The sequence below is a fragment of the Temnothorax longispinosus genome, chromosome 5 (genome assembly GCF_030848805.1).
Source record: "Temnothorax longispinosus isolate EJ_2023e chromosome 5, Tlon_JGU_v1, whole genome shotgun sequence".
Lineage (NCBI taxonomy): Eukaryota > Metazoa > Arthropoda > Insecta > Hymenoptera > Formicidae > Temnothorax > Temnothorax longispinosus.
Window position 1 is genome coordinate 21,549,851 of NC_092362.1, and position 18,225 is coordinate 21,568,075.

The 18,225-nt window shown below is 41.3% G+C and overlaps 1 long non-coding RNA gene across 2 annotated transcripts in view; it reads left to right on the plus strand.

Annotated features, from left to right (window-relative positions):
• LOC139813690 (uncharacterized) overlaps nucleotides 1-18,225 on the plus strand; it is a 36,746-nt gene that overhangs the window by 5,180 nt on the left and 13,341 nt on the right. Inside the window, exon 1 of one of the 2 annotated variants that reach the window (XR_011732219.1) lies at nucleotides 10,379-10,641. The exons of the other annotated variant lie outside the window; for it this stretch is intronic. This is a non-coding gene — a long non-coding RNA (uncharacterized lncRNA). Of the gene's footprint in view, nucleotides 1-10,378; nucleotides 10,642-18,225 lie in introns of those variants that run through there. 2 annotated transcript variants of the gene reach the window in all.

Consider the following 18,225-nt stretch of genomic DNA (forward strand, 5'->3'; position numbering starts at 1 on the left):
TTTCCTTTCAATGTGGAGTAAAGAAGATAAACTCTGAACTAGTGTGCAGCCAGTTCAACAATAAAAAATAGACTCAACCTCTTACATGGCTTTTTTAAGAGTGGATTTTTTGTTGCATTCTAGATTTCACATTTCAGATTTAGAGTTTAATGGCTCACACCGACTGTTTAGTACGCGTACCAAGTACTATATTCATATCAAATCCGTATTATTGTAGATCTCGGGTTATACCGGTGTAAACCGAGATTTGATACGAATATAGTACCTATACTTAGTACGCGTATCAAACGGTCGGTGTAAACTAGGCCATTAGATATCAAAATAACAATTAATCACTAATATTTGTTATATAGTTTTTGAAAATAGGAATTTAAATATATACACTGCTCAAAAAAATTATGGCATAGAAAAAAATTTGCCAAAAATTGGCCAATTTTGACTGCCGATCACTTTGCAAAATATTACCGTAGACGAATGATTTTTTTTTCTCAAATTGAAGCTTGAAGTCTCTATTAAGAATGTACCTCCATTTTTTGAATGCGATGCACCCCTACCCCTGTAACCCCTGAAATCTGAGGGCATGTTTGGCATACTGAAAATTGCAAAGTTTGATGAAATGCACGGACGTGGAAAAATTTCTTTCGGGGACGCCGTTTGCATCGGCATAAAATTCAATAAAAAAAAAAAGCGAAGTTGCTACGATTTTTTTTCGCAAAGTTACAGCTCTTCAAAATTACCGTTGTTGTTTGGCTTTTGGACCAAGTATATACCGGCCGGCGGGTTTAATGACTGTAAGCTATAGTAGAGCAATGGCAAAAGTGTTTGCTGAATGTTGACACACACGTGTGCACAGAAGGAAAGGTTTGAAATCAATAATTACTGTGGAAGTGACGAACCACGGGGTCCTTATCTCAAAAACCAAGGAACAACGATAATTTTGAAGGGCTGTAACTTTGCGAAAAAAAATCGTAGCGACTTCGCTTTTTTTTAAATTGAAGTACAAAATTTGAATTTTATGATGATGCAAACGGCGTCTCCGAAAGAAATTTTTCCGTGCATTTCGTCAAACTTTGCCTCAGATTTCAGTATGCCAAACATGCATGCCCTCAGATTTCAGAGGTTACCAGGGGTAGATGTATCGCAAAAAATGGAGATACATTCTTAAAGTAGACTTCAAGCTTGAAAAAAAAAAAAAAAATTATGTACGATAATTTTTCGCGAAGTGACCGGCAGTCAAAATTGGCCAATTTTCGGCAAATTTTTTTCTATGCCATAATTGTTTTGAGCAGTGTATTTAAGATATGTTTTTATACTGTTTTTATTAATATATAAAATTGTAACTATTTTTTTAAATACAAAGAACGAGAAATTAACTTTTTATAACAAAAATTGCAATAAATATCGTGATTTTTAATAATATTAATAAAAATTCTAAACATTAACTGCAGTAATTAAAATAAGCTAATAATAATGAATGTAAATCCAAAAACAAAGAGTCAGCAGTCGTCTAAACGTCATACTTCAAACCATAGTTACAACATGCATTAGAAAAGGGTTGCCGCGTTTTCTGGCAACTGGTATGTACGTCGCGGGCAATAAACAAGATCACGGGACCGAGGGTCCCGATGGTGGGGCACGATGGTAAGGGCAACAGGGATGAAGGGAGGAGACGGGTGGCCGATTTTAATATGGACGCCCCCGCAAGCGGTTGTGCGTCCGATCTGAGTAGGCGTTCCTACGACCCTTTGTCAACCGACAACGCTGCATCTTATCGTGCGATCGTAGTCGGGGATCTCCCCATTCCGCCACGTTCGGCCCTTGAGGCCATCGCTGTTGCTGCCGCTTGTTCAAGCGGAGAGAGTGAAAGAGAGAGAGAGAGGAGAGAGACACCGAGTCCCTTCCTCCCGTTACATTGACGGTTATAACTCTTTGCGTCGTTTTTTCCACGTTGGTTTACGTCGCCGCGACTTCGTCGTCGCCGTCGTGCCGCGATCTGGCCCGCCGATCGGCTTCGTCCAGTATCGCAGTTGCGCGATCCCGCATCGATCAGAGATGGAAACTGGTTCAGATACCTGACGCGGAGATTTACATACGAGGATACGATACGATGGATAGAGGCGCAAGTCTGATTTATGAGTTTCGATATTTTTCGAACGGTTAATTGTATTCGGCAGCGGCAATAAATCGGTTAATATTTATGGATTCGACTACCTGCGAACATCACTGATTTATAATTAGATGGGAGAAATGTCTTTCCACTTTTATGCGATATAAATAGATAAATATAGTGAATTTTCATTTGTATATAGCCAGTAACTACAGTGTTAATTTTCTTCCATGTTTTTATTATAAAAAAAAAAACAAGCTCGTCCAGCTTAAATATCTACGAAAATCAGTTAATTCATCATTTCCGCGGTGCATCGGTCGTTTTTCTAATATCGCAGTACACAACTGCGATTTATGTCAAGGGCGATCGCGCTATCGATTCGCTGTATCACCAATGTTCACTGCTGAAAGCTCTTTTGAGCTTTCTGATCGTAATTGTAAAAATAAGATATCGAATTCGAAATTGGTGAATAATCCACAAAGTCTAGTTGACGCCACTCGAAGAGCTTATTTTCGGCGGAAATTCCATGACGGGCGAGAGAGAGAGAGAGAGAAAGAGAGAGAGAGATGGACGCCCTCCGAAAGTGAAGTACATCCGCCATTAATCTAATACTGCGGTCGCCGCTGCCCTCGGTGTTGCGTGCTGCAGCTCGGCCGCGTCAAGCTTCGCTCCCTTTGAACGAATGGAGTCGCGGCGAGGGCACGTGAGCGCGTACATACACGCGCGAGCGTTATGTACACATCGGCATCAACGGTGAGGAGGAGAAGAAGGAGGAAACGGAATGGGCACGATGTGTCGGTCGTGCTAATGCGAAATCAATGCCCGGGTTAGCTCGCGAGGTGTGACGAATAAAGTGGATTACCACTCGCACCTTTCCCGGCCTCGTCGCAATCAAGAGGGACTTTCCAGCGAAGTCAGAAGATACCAATAAATTATCGTCCGACGATTGCAAAACGTGGACAACAGTTACAGACAGATATTGATGTCAGTGGATGTTGTTTGGGACAGAAAAAAAGGGAGTACTGTCATGTGCTTTAGCTCTAACGACGAATATTACACGTCAAAATATTTCTATCAATAGTGTGTAGTAAATGAGATAGGTATAAATGAGTGTACTCTACGGACCATGTGTACTCTATGTGAGCAAGCAAAAATTGGTTTTTAGAGAAATTTAAATAAATTATGCCGGCTACAGTTACGGCCGCAAGCGTGCATCATTATCATAATTATTTAAAACTACCCCGTGATCTGTTGCTTAATTTCTCAAAAAGATGATGAGCTTTTGCCGATAAGGACTAATCGAATCTACGGTTCGACATGCAAACGGACATGCGACCTGGCATCAATAACGTCGTTGCCGTCGTTGGTTAACCAGCAAAAAGCGGTATCACGCTCGGTTTTAACACTCATGATCGGTCGATCTGCGTGCACGCGAACTTGGATCGAAAACGCGTCGCTCGACATGACAGACGTCATATGCTTGCATATTATATCGAACCGATGATCACGGGCTGTCTTCCGAGCGAGTGACTCTCAATATGGTGACATTTACAATCCTTCATAAGTCAGTACTCTCGATAGTCTATTTTTGCGCGCTAAGAAACGATGTCAGCTGTGTGAGAAGACAGACAGAAGACAGCTTGAAAGTGTGAAACAGAAATGTTTCTATGCTCTTTGATTTCCATAGAAAATCAGCTTTCGACAGTGAAATTCTTCAGTTGACATAGACTCAAAAGATGATGTAGTACAACAATAATCATGAAGATTAGTTGCTTGACATGTTCGTTTAATAGATGTATAAAGTCTATCTAACATTAATTTAGCGGATATTCCCGCGTAAGAGAAAATATACGCAAATATATGTTTTCAAATAACTGATTAATTAAACAATATGTAATTATAATAGCGACAGTAAATTAGGTTGATGTAGATATTTTATCATTGAGATCTCAGGTATTACATTCGCGTGATATATAACATGAATAACTATTTAATTCACATAATTAGTCAACGGTCAATTAATTAATTATCTACCGTCTGAAGGGACGATGTATTTAAAAATATCTTATGTATACATAAATAATGACGCCGCAGGGAGGATCACCATCGTCCTTCCGTACATGTGCAAGAAAATTAGAATCTATGAGCCGAGGAAACGTTTCCCACCAAATTACGGCTAATTAAGGAACTTGTGAAAGAGTACGAGTCGCAAGCCGTTTGCACAGATTCTGATGTATGCAAATAAATATCTAGATAAAAAGAGAAATATTAAAAGCCCAAGAAGAAAATAAATCGCCAGATTTGTGGAAAGATTGTGGGCAAGAGATCCCCGTTAATTCTTTAATTCGTTTGATTCGTGTTAACAGGCAATATTTCACGGCGGTGGCAGACATCGCGCGTTATCTTTTATCAGGTGTCTCGGATAGCGTTAGTTTATTAGTGAAACGATTATGTAGGTACGTTATGGAGCAACGCGTCTGCACGCGGCATCTTAAATATGTGTAATAAAACATAAATCTATGTACTAGCAAATATATATATATACCAAACGGAGAACCAAGATAATGTATAAGTAGCTTGCGCAAGTGTGCATGCATGCATATGTTTCTTACATACTTTGCCATTCATTGATTCTATCTCAAACCTTTCTGGCAGCTAATCCATATATTATTTGCGAAAAAAAGTAAAAAAATGTAAAAATTTCAAAAGTCTTGAATTTTAAGATTAAAATTAATATGCATTTTTATGTAGTAATTTCGGAAAATTGCATTTTACTTCCGTATGTCAAGATTTCAAAACTAGATTTTTAATTTAGACATAGAAGCTTTTACGTTTTGAACTGCTCACGCTGTAAATACCTACTTTTGAGAGAATTTTTGTTGCATACAGGTTAATGCAATAATCAAGATGACATATTTTTATAGCAATTTTAGCAATCCAGCAATAATTACTATTGCAAGTGACAATATTAACATTTATACATTACGTATGTACATGCATAAGTATTGTACGCAAATCGCTGCATGCGCCCGTATATACTCGTGCCGGTATTCGCCGATCATATCTACGATATGAGTCAGAGCGTTTAACTGAGATTATGGCAATTTATCAAGGCTACTGTAGACTCTCGTTATAAATCGAGCCATGTTTGACACGTCACACTGGACTGGCGTCATTGACTTTTACATGGACATCTTCGCCAAACTCTTCTCATGTTGTAAGATGAATGAAAGACTCAAACGATTTTATATTCTAAACTTACTAGCTATAAATAAACTATACTCATTTTCTTTACACACTACTATGAATAGTATGAATAGAAGAGACAATCTCATAATTTATAATATAAATAACATCATCGAATCGGTAATATATATTGATTTATATACTCTATTATACATCCTAACTATGACGTATCTTCGCTTTACACACATGAATATTTCGACTTTATAAAATTATCTCAAATTTTATACGCTTTTATCCGCGAATCACGGAAATAACAATAATCAGCCGTTCATATAACAACAGAAAGAAATAGAGCGAAAGATAAACTCGATGCAAGTCCGCACAGCGCAATGATCTAGTCATTCTTTTTTCTTTTCGTCTCCGTGATTATACACGATGGCACGACACACGCAGATAGCCGTCTCGATAATTTACAGAATAAATAAGCCGATAGAAAAACAAAGCTGAAGAAACCTGAGGGGGTTGCGTACCAATCGTCCGTCAGCAGGCGCCCGGCGCGTTTTTTCACGAATATTAAATCATCGGAAATCGCCATCGCGCCGCCGCCGCCGCCGCCGCCGCCGTCGAACGACGTCGCTAGATGCGTATCGAGATACATATCGGGGTGATCGCGCGAACGAAATGGCGCTCCCGAACCAATTATCTCTCTCTCGAATATCCACAACGGGGCACCGACCGCTCCGGGCGACCGAGATGCAGATGATGCGCCGGTACTCGTTGAATATCGGCCGCGACGATGTCCGACGCAATGAATGGAGGGTACGCGCCACGCCGCGCCGACGTGCGTGCGTGTGCGTGAGATAATTGCTCGCACGATTTTGCGTAATGCGGTAGATACAAGATTGCGAAATCTCGAGATCAGAAAAGCGCCTCGCGGAGCGCGGCAGCGCGCAGCTGAATACACCCCTCTGTCCCGTAAATCAAGGGCGCGCGCTACTTGTAATAATTTCTCAGTGCTAATTACGCGCCGCGTAAAGTTAATCTCGATACGACGATAAGAGAGCAATAACGATAACTTGATAGTCGTGCTTCAGGAGTGTCATAGTAAAAGGTTGGGACGCACGACTTATCGTCTGTTGCAATCAAACGGGGCTGTTCTTACCTCGTTGAAGCTCTTATAAAAATAATATACAACGACTACTTATACTTTAATAACTAGTGCTAATTATAATGCCGTATATAGTTACATAAAAATAGTATTACATAACTTAATCTTTATTCTTTTAAATAAAAATAGATAATTTTAGCATATTTTTGTATTTTTAAATCATTCTTTTTATTAAATATTTGACTATCAACGCCAGGTACAGAGGGTAGTTAATTATTGAAAGTAAGAAAATCGACATGTCGGATTCGGACGAGGACTTGCGGGAGATGGGAAGGGAAGTACTTGAAGACGGCTGTTCGAGCGCAACCTTCGCCCCCGGCGGGACCACGGCGAGACGTACGTTGAACAACACGAGGTATCGCCGAGGAACAGAAATGTACGGGGAGCGAAGGGAGAGGAGTAACGCTCTCTCGGAGAAAGAGTAAAGCGGCGGTGGGCTGTACACGGTATAATTACAGAGGGCAGAGCAGTGGCTAGACCCACTGCAGCAACTTACCGTTGCCCAAGGCGCCAGTATACACGAAATCGGCCGGGCCCCGATCCCGCTGCGACTCGGTCCTAATTCGTATTCGTGCCCCGGGTGTAGCAGATAGGATACGCCTCGAAAAACGGCGGAAGGACTGGCAGGAATCTCCCGCACTACGCCCTTCTTTTCTGTCCGTCGCGTTCTTTCTTCTTCGCTTCTTCTCCTTTGTAATGCAGATCTCGATGGGGTGAGCAAGAGTCTTTTGTAGGATAAAGTAACGTCTTTGTAAGTGAAAGGCATAGGAGAGGAAATAATAATGTAGCTGATCTTGGATGGATCAAGTGTGTTTTAACAGCCTTAATATATTTCTTTTTTTTGTATTTTTTTTAATATTTTGTATTTCAGTGTAATATTACATGTAGTAGCCGTTCACGGCTATGTAATTATTTTACTGTTCCATCGATTTAAGCGTTGCGAGTTGCGAGGTTTAATCGCACAACTGATCACAAAGAGTCAATCTGAATTAACTACCTCTCTTACCCTCGTACGGGCAAACCATGTCGAAGCTGATTAATATTTTTCTTTTGGTACGCAATGCGAAGGAAGGCTCGACCTTCGTGCTCTTATTCTCACTCCGGCTTAATACGCGCGAACAAGAGTGGCGACTTCGAATCCTCTAATTTCGGTTGGCCGCGGCCACCGATAATTAACGAACTATAATCAGTGGGCAACGTAACGCAACGTAACGAAATGTAACATGGCGCCTTTCGGGTCCCGGCTGGCTGGGCCGCATTAAGCTCTCTGCACACCGGTGTAATTGCGCGTGTACAGGGACATGAGAAAAATTTATCAGATGTCACTAATTAGATTATGATGAGGCCAGTCTACCGCTCGGTCACTGATGCTGAATGGGACTTGAAGCTTTACGCTCGCGAAACAGTCGTCTATGCACGTGATTAACAGAACGCGACAAATTGTCTAAGCCATTAAATTCCAGTTGATTTTAGAGAAATGAAATTTTGTCATTAACATTTCGTCATTAACTTAATATTGAAATACCTTTCCTATCTTCTACATTACTAAGAGTCATCACCGAAATCTATTAACGTAACTTTCTACCTTCATAATTTTGTATCTTTGTGAAACAATGTTTCACGACAGCTATTAACTTTTCATACCTCAAAATTTATGCGGGGAACAAAAACACCATTACTTAAATTATGATCTTCCAAGATACTAAATCCCATTTCCTCTTCCTCCGGTACCGCTCCGGAATACGTACTATGTCCTGTACATGAAGGGGCGTTTCTTCGGCGACGGATGAGAGCAGCCTAAACATTTCGCTCTTACTAATTACACGGTGCTGCGGTACTGCTGCGAACGGGAGCCGGGGGCCTTGCGGCGGTAAAACCGGGTGAGCGACATTGCGAGCGCGATCTGCGGATTCGGGTCGCGTGAGATGTTTCTTCGCGGTCATCAGGAGAGAAGTAATACGTGTGTATGCGTATATACACATCCAAGCAAAGTATCTACAATGATGAATGACGTGCGCGAGGAAAATGATGGAATTTATCGCCGGTGGCATCCTGCGTGCCTATAACAGAAAATACTGCGAGTGATCGCGGAGAACCGTCATCCCTTATAATGTTGATTGGTATACTATTTGGTTTATGATAACTGACTTCAACTATGATGAATGACATATCCGTAAATGCTAATGAAGCAAACGTACTTTTCCGTTACGACGCATGTAGTTCTGAAAAGTGCAGTTTCTTTCTATTAGAATCCTATGCTTGCTAAATACATACTTGCGCAAGATATAATTTTTGCAAATGCAAATAATATAATGCAATATTGTGTAATCATAAATTTTTCTATCCTTAAAGTTTAATAGCTGAATGTTATTGTTGTTAATCGCGCAACTTAATTAAAGAATAATTCAAAGTTCTATCTATTTTTTCCATCTTCTTAGAAATGCTTTTTCGTATTCTTATTCTTTGCTGCCTGTTTTTGTGTCCTGCAATTCTGCAATAAGTTTAATATGTTTATCTCCCCTATCTATTACTTCTTCCAACAAACCCCTATGTTTGTTCGTTCTTCTTTCCCCCTGATGCGTGCATTTCCTTCGAGCATTCAAGCATTCCCGCTCCTCTTCTTCTTTTATCGTAATCATTCCCTAAGAAAATGACATAGAGAGCATAGCTATTCCGTGCGGTTATTAATTTATCGAGGTTATTCGTATCGATTCCTCTCATTCGCTAGACTCTATCAAAGTTCTTCCTTATGAAGGTTTCGCAACTGGATCGGGTACGGCAGAGCGGTACACAGTGGACGGCCTGGCGCGCACCCCGCAAGCAGAAATTATCCACTTTTGCGGTAATTCGTGGCTTCCGACGCGCATGCAGCACCGCGCAAGATGGCCGCTGACTCGCGAGTCCCGATTGGCGACGACGGGGCGGGTTATTTGAGCGGCGGTTGGTGGTTCAGCGTTACCCGGCGCGAGTAATTTTGATCGTGATTATACTAATTTCATAGTATGCCCCTTCTCGGTGGCTTAAAGCATCGGCCGGGTTCACACGAACGGCGACGCGAGTCAGGGAGTAACAGTGCCCGCGAAATGCAGAGCGGTTCGAGGAGTCTTCTTCGCGCCGGTCGCATCCGATCTCGAATTTTGAATTTTGAACTGATCGCAACTCTCTGCTGTCGACGGACCGCGCCGAATTCGAGGTATGTTTCTCGTAGAAGATACAAAATGATCTAACGAGGACGTAGTTTGTTTCGACGATATCAAGTTGGCAGTTCTCTTAAGATCGGAAATCGAGGAAGAATGAAATAGAAGTGTCCATTGTACTATTTCTAATCGTTCGCTTAAATTGTACGGAAATTATTTTTCGCACGTTTGTTTTGTCTTCAACATTTGTTACTATTATGTGATAGCTGATTGGTTATCGTACATGTGGTTCAGCGTGTATGCAAGCGCGAATTCCGTGCAACTCACGTTCTCCTTTTTTCCCTACGAGAGGAATAGAAGCCGGAACACGAAGAACGCCGAGCGTGCGAAGCAGCCGCTATTGCTATTAACGTCGGCTATATTGAACCATAATTGTCCCGTGTTGTTAGTGCGGTGTATTCACAGGCGAAAGGCCCCCGTTTCGCCTGCGTCCCTCTCCCCGTCCCTCACCTCTTCCTCTCTCGTTCCCTTTGCGGTTCTCTCTTCGTCTCGCGCTATCACTCTCCCTCTTCTTCTCTCTGGAATTCCTTCTCTCGTTCTCCCTCTCTTTCACCCGTACCCCCGATGCCTCTCCTCTCTTCGTGGGCAGCAAGCGGAGCAGCGCTGCCGCCGCCACCGTCGCCATCGTCGTTCTGGTGGGGGCTAAATTACCACAATTTTGTACTTTTTATACCGCGAGGGAAAAAAAGAGGATAATTTTTGGTGGAAACGCAACAATTTTATCGGCCGTTGTTATGTGAGATCAGTTGGTGTCTACTGCCGCTGCGCGTTACACCTGTCCGCCTCGTGCGCTCCGATCCGCAACGGGACCAACGTGTTCCCGAATGTCACTTCGGCCGGGGGATGACTCCGCGACCTCTTTAGCACCGGGACGCGCGTCGATAGCCGCCATCTTGGCGACCTTGAAAAATAATCTCTGTGGAATCTATCGCGCGTCAGCCCGTCCATCAACCTTGCGATTATATTCATCGAAATCGTGACAGGTGACGTAATATGTCAATTGTATTATTTTATCTCTTTTGATTCCGGTGACATAAGAGTGAAGTGTTCTCGCTCACACGTGTTATGACGACGCATGAGAACCGTAAAGTATCAATGAAACTTTTAGCTTTGAGACATGTGCGTGATTATACTCGTGCTACCAAGTGCGTGCAGCGCAGACAGATGATCGCCATTTTGGTGAACGTTCATCCTTCTCCCGCTAGGCGTTACATTGCACTCAATTTTTACGTGTGGAACAGCATTGCTGTGATAATGAAGAATGACCGACTATAAGATTTCCCGTAAAAGTTTCTTTTCTTTCTTCTAAGCTACTGTTTTGCTAAGTGCTTTACTTTGGATGTTTGGCATAATGGGAATATGTACATGTGATGAGCTAGGTCTTCTAAATAGCTTATAACTTAATAACTACCTATGTAGCTTACACAGAACAATAATAGCTGCTGCTTCAGTGTTCAAGTTTGCTCTAGAAAAACCCTTAACATTAATAAACTTTACAATAAAATTAGGGAAACCGATATTTGCTACATTTTCTATAAAACAGATTGAATATTAATTTCCCATAGTTAATAAAATTTTGCAATTATTTTATTTTATTAAGAGATTGGAATATTATTATCTGATCAATCGCAGTAGCTCGAAAAGTGGCTTTTATATAGAGTTGACTGGTTGATAGAAACAATCGGCTACTAACAGACGACTTTTAATTATTAGTTGTCGCTACGAAAAGAATTCGCTATCCTGCACGGCTTCTTCGTCTTCAACGTGTAGCGCCTCCCCAAATGAATTCTTCTCGAATTCCCTGCCGGGGGCAGGAGCATCACTGTCCCGGGAGATTTATATCCTTGGAAGTTACGTCCTCACTGGGGTGTTCACTTTGTGCTCAAAGTTTCTTTTCTTCGTCGCTTATTCAGCCGTGAGCGTCCTCTCTGCCCTACGCAAGAATTTCGGATACCGAGGTTATTGCAATAAGAATGAAGGAAGTTCAAGAGGGATGTCGATGATCCTTTATAGCCTCCGAGGCGATCTAGATGACGTAACGTTGTTAGAACTTATCTGATCTAGAGCTAGATGCTATTAAAAACCTCGATGCTATGAGGAGGGCATTCTTCGCCCTTTCGGTCATCGAGAAAAAAATCAAGAACCCAGAAGATCGATCGTGCAACTGTTCCCAGAAGCCATGATGCAAAAATTAAAACATGAATTGGTGCGAGCGTCCTAACGAGATTTATTTTGTCGATGGTAAAATCATCTTGACGGAATCATCTTTAAACATGTGTTAAAGTTAAACGCGGGTATTACCACGACGCTAAAATATCGTAAATACCATGGTACGACGGGTGGCACTTACAAGCGCCTGTGTTTACTCGACTTATGATCGTTAATGGATGCATAAAGACGCTATTCATTGTCCACTGGCAATTTCAGAAAATATACAACGAGTCAGCGTTTAACCGTCAGTTTATGAAATCAGATAACACGGAGGTACACGTATTAAATGCATTATTCTCTACCGTATCATAATAGTAGTTAGGTTTTGAGTGTAGGTATTGTTGCCAAGGTACATTGTGCTGCTTAACGATATAAGGACTATTTGGCTGATGCTTTATCCGTCGGAATTTTATAATGCGTTATATTATAGCGCAAATACATATATGATCCATAATTCCAGATATTGCTTGCAAATAGTTTGTAAATCATCAGTTGTTCTGCTATCGAATCTGAAACTAAGTCTGAAATATATATATAAACATTAGAGGAAAAACTAGTTATTACTGAAATGCAATGTATAGATAATCTTGTCATTGATTGTTTACTATATTTGCAACTTTTATACGTACAGCAATACTGTGATTATTTTAATTTTCTTTACAATTAATTTAGCAAAATAAAGTTATGATTATTATATTTGAATCCACAAAATTTAAAATAATCATTATTATTATTATCATTATATAAGTTTGCATCTTTGCTATTATTTGATGCATTATAGAGAATGTTTATTTCTCGACGTGAAAAGAAAATCTTCCGTATACATTGCAATTCTTCGTAAAGTCGACGAGATCGACGGAGCCCAGTTGCGTCCATTATTGATGCCGAAGGTATCTATCGCTCCCGGGCTTGGTGGACCAACGTCGAAAAAGGGGGAGAAGAAGGCAATAAAATCGCAAGGGCGAAGAGGACGGAGGTAAATAACGGTGGAGGAGGCGTGGTTGGCGCGATGCGGCGCCCTCAAAGCACGGTCGTCCCTCGAGGGTACATCCTTTAAGAGCTCGAGGTACGGCGACCGTCGAAACTGGGAGCCCTCTAAGATAAGATCCTCCTAGTTATCGAACGGACTCCCGTTCTCGATCAATGTACCGAAACCCGTTCACGGATTTCGATGGAGCCGCGGGCGAGTCGGTCCACCTTCCGATTTCATCTTGTGTGCCCGAGACACTTCAGCCTTGAACTACCACAAGGACGCTTAATCGCGATCTCGTCCACGCGGATGTCCTTGATTGATTTTAAAAAGTTCTCGGTCGATTGAACTCGCCGCGCGCGAGATCACCGTCGGCGATTTCTTCCGCGAAGCATGTGCGCCGACCGTCGCAACGCTCATTTGTCTTTCCGACGGCAAAAACATTAGCACCTGCTACCACCCATCAGTCTTTGCAACAATTTTTATACTTTTGTATCAATTGAATGTGATTATCAAATTCATCAATTTCACATTCAAGGAGATAAATACATTAAATATAACTTGGAATTATATTATAGCAGATGCATTTGTCTTAGAAGAAACTCATAAGTGTTGACGCTGAATACCATGTGTTTACTGATCGGACGCAAATGTCTAAAATTGAGGAACGATTGGATTATTTCGTCCAAAAATTAATGACAAAGGGCGCGTGACATCTACTCGTGTTCCGTTTCCTCGAAAACGAGACGGAGTACATCCGTGCCGGACAGGAGAAATAGTCGAAACACGCCTAAAGCCCGGGGCTCCAAATGGGCACCTTCGACCCGAGCCAGCCGCGGAGGATCATTTTAACGATGATACGATGAACCCGCAGCCACGGAAACAAAGACTGAGACGTAAGAATGAAGGAATATACGTCGTTTAAGGTGGTAATTACAGCCCCTTTTTATATCTCTTCTCTCGCAACCGCACGGCAGATGCGGCTAATGATAGCCCGAAATGTGCCGATGTGTCTCACAGCGACGGGGGACGCGACCGGGTTCCTCGGATTCTGGCGCCGTCGATCAGGCATTAACGGTCGGCTACCAATCGGGGATTGTCGGAATATCGCGTGTGATCCTGACGACGGAAACCTCTACATGAGGAACCGAAACTGCCGCCGAGTGTGAAGGATTGAAGGCTCCCAAATTGGCCGGGGTCTCAGATTTGATGATTTTCTGCTGAACCTTCCGCGTACCTTGCGACGCGTGGACGCGTGCGCGATAATAATAGTCGTCATTAATTCGCGACTATTATTAGATCGAAGTAATTACAAACTAGCTTCCGATCTTCTTATTGGCAACGGATGTCGAAATTAAATTTTTTTTTTCTCGCATGTATATTTCCCTTCCAGTAAGCAAGAAGAAACATCAAGAAACATTTCAACTACATTGTATTAACGTTACAACGTTGTAATGTAGTTGAAATGTTTCTTGATGTTTCTTGTTTACTGGACTGTTTCATGTTGCATCCAGGTGTTTAGGCAGTTCTGGAATATGTTAGGGTATTTTTTAATGGCAAAGTGGCTGATGAGGTGTTAATTTTACTTCTTATGCTACTGTTTTCTCGCTGTATTTATAAATTTATTACAACATGAATTTATGAACATGTATAAAATTATTATATATGAATTATGAATCGACTAACCTACTTCATATAACGGTTTGAGTTGAGCGCAAGGAAGTATCTTTTCCGTTCATAATTATATCAATTCTACGAACGCGGCATATAGAATTGTTAAACGTCGGTGGGATAATTATAAATGATAACAACGTATTAAATTCCCTGTCTATTGTTCGTGATAAGAAGCACGATCTCGCGCGTAACAACTATATATCGTTCGATCTGGGTAGCATCTGGAAAGAAACTGCGCGGTGTCTCGGAACATGCGCTTCACGCGAGCCGCAAAATTCCGAGAAAGTCGAGAAACGGCCGAGTTTTAGAAGAAAAACTCTGGAATTCTACGAGATTCGTTCCTACGTCTCTATTACACAGAAGACCCTATCTATATGCAGATTTCAGGCTGGTTTTGTCGCCCTCGGTAAAATTAAACTTGCTGCACTCTTTTTACGCGTGATTCCATCCGTGGTGGAGTATACGTCCACACGAAGAAACGATGTTAGGTCTGGTCCTGACCCCGCCCTGCGCCTCCAGCAGTCTCTAATTACCAAAAATTTTACGAGCCGCGCTACGAGTTCTGTCATTTGTTTGCTCAAGCACACCGGAAGTTCGAGCTAATTGATTATCTGCTAATTTGTAACGTTGTCTGCTTAGAAGATACCGATGCATAGAAATCGGTCCCGGTGCCATCTTCTCTCCTTTCCATATCGACTTGTTAAATGTCAAATGATGATTATTAGATGTGACAATAACGTTGAACGTATCAATCTGTATTATCATTATTTATTTTATACATTTATTTAAATATTTTTATGTAATAAACTAATTTTATCTTTTTGAAATTTTGCCTTATATTTTGATCACAACGCAAATGTAAATAGCGTGCAATGTTTTATCAATTGATGGAATTTATACGGGGAAGAACTTTTGTACGTCGCGATCCGGACAATGCATACGCGTGTTTTCAAACGCTCGACACGCGATCAATGATTGTGGCTAGGTATAGGCCAGGTGAATATACAGCTGTTCCGTCCATGAATTTCTAATGCCTCAAAAATCGCGGCTTACTCGTATAAATAATAAACGGCCATGCGAAGCGTTCATGTACAAGAGGATCGATTTACTTTTTCTCATCAATTTTCGAAGTTTGATAACTAAATGCACATTAAATATTAATGAGTAATCACTCATTGATTTATTATAATTTAATAGTAAATAAAAAACGATGCTCTATTACGTTACATCTTAAAAGGAATTATTTAAAACAATAAAATTATGACAAATTCCGTTAGTTTGTGTACACATAAGGCTTTTTTACCAGGTGTGAAACTATAAATACATTGTCTTTTATTCATATGAAAGTAGAAGCGAGTGATGTTTACCCTTGTCTCATTAGCGGATTGGATAATTGTATAAAACTCGATCTGATAGGGACGATGTAATTTAAGGTCGTTGACTGCGCATTTCTACAGGGCGTGTTACAGTTCTACGATGAGATTTGTCTGTCGTTATATTATTTTTACCTCTGTGTTGATTCAATCATAGGAAGGGAAAAAATATGCTGTTTAGATTCAGATAAAATTGCAGCTTTAGGAGGCGTGATTGAACGTCGTTAACGATTAAATAATCATTACTTTTGAAGTATTAATCATTCAGCGCTAGATACTTATACATTAAGCGCTATTGAATATACATTATATGTTAATATTCCTTTTTCAAGGATATTATATGAGGAAAATTTTCTTAATTATGTACTAGTATTATAGGACTTTTGTTGACTTTTTTTATTTTGCTCCTTTCCTTCTTGCTCGAAGAAAGTGACTCCGTGTAGCAATTCGAGAATGCGATAGAATCTTAAGAAAGCAATTTCAAATATGTATTAAAAAGATCAATGACTAGAAAATGAAGTTGACTATAATACTGAAAAAAACTAACATGTCTGGAACAGAGCGCAAAGAAGATTGCTTCATATCGAAGAATAATTTAGGCAAAGCAAAGAAGCTGTATACTCTTAAGATACTTTAAGCTCAACTCGCTGGCAAGTAAACGTTACAAATTCTTTGAAATTCTTGAAGAGCAAAACAGGACCTACCAGGAAGTTGGTCGCGAAACGCGTTGTGCCTCACTGAAATTTACTCGACACGGTACGAGCCGCTAATTATTAGTCGAAAATCTTTCCGTCAGTAAAAGTAACCTTTTTTCGTAGTTTTTTTGAAAATGCATTCCGTAAACTTGTCTTCGGCAATGTACAACTCCAAAGAGACATTTCTTCTTGCATTTATTTTTCTATTTTTCTCTATCGCTTCTTTATTGCTGTACTTTTCTTGTTATACAGTTGTTGAACATCCGTGAACAAATTACAAATAAGTCATTTACATAAAAAAATATTTCTAGATGCACGATAAAATTTGATATCGCCTTGCCCCGCGCATTATCACAATTTTTCTTTTATATAGTATAATATTTTCTTTTATAACTTAATTCTATGTTTATGTTATTGATAAAGATTATTGGCAAGCATTTATATATTGATTAAGAAATTATGCATTCACGCAACTTTATTGAAAGCTGGTTTAAACTGAGCGGCAAAGCGATATCGTTATTGCGTTGCGTATCCATACGATTATTACGTCTTATATGCGTCTTACGTGTTATCTATGCAAATCATCAATGATACAACATGTTATTACTATCTGGCTATGTGTGTAATTTGCTCATTATTGGTTACCTAACAGTTTGCTACTTTCACCGTACCGTATGGTGCTCTATCGGACACTTTGGTCTAAACAAAATGGAGCGCTGTTCCTGTTGTCAAACGACGCAAGCAATCGCGTCGTTAAAAGAATGTAACATCGCATGATGCATAAAACGAAGATAGTTTTCAAGAACGCCGTCTCGAAATCGCCGGCTTGCGGGGTCAGAAGCAGCCGCGGCCGCATTTCGCCGCGGATCGCAGGAACTTGGCGCTCCGCGTTGACCCACTCTACGCGGGTCCGAACTGTAATAACACGGCAGCACGAAACAAACCGACGAATTAGTACTATCGGGTTCTGCGAAAGCGGTCGACAGACGGACGTTACCAGAACGAACGAAGGAACAAACGGACAGACAGCTAGCGCGAGGGCCAAGCGAGCCGTGCGGAGCGAGGAAGAGAGAGAGAGAGAGACCGTGGGGAGCGCGAGACCTGGAAAGGGCCTGGTCTCGTGCAATTACGGGGCCCCGGCAACCCCGACATTATCCCCAATTATCCGCGTGCGTTTTGAGGCTAGGTTTTCGGGCCCCCTCGGGGGCCAGAATCCGCGCGAGAGCCACCGCGAGGCATCGCGACCCAAACGTCCGCACAGGCCTCGGAGATACGGAGCACGGAATGAAGGGGTGGAGGAGGAGGAGATGCAGAAGGAGACTGGAGCACCGGCGATCCATTATGTGGCGTCTGCCGTCAGACGCGGATCGATTTCACCGTTTTGGCGCGGTGTCTGGTCTGCACGACGTCTCTTCCTACGACCGCAAAAGCCACGCGATCGGAACGGTCGCATACTTTGCGGCGACCGTCGCGGAGAGTGTCAAAATTTCGACGGTTGTGTGACTTTGAAGTATTCGAATTAACATCTTGAGTCTGAAAGAGAATGTCAGTTTCCTTACGGAAAAATATTTCATAAATATTTAAGTAATAGTCTTAAGAATAGTCACCGGGTCAAATTTTTTATGTGTAAACCCTTCTTAAACA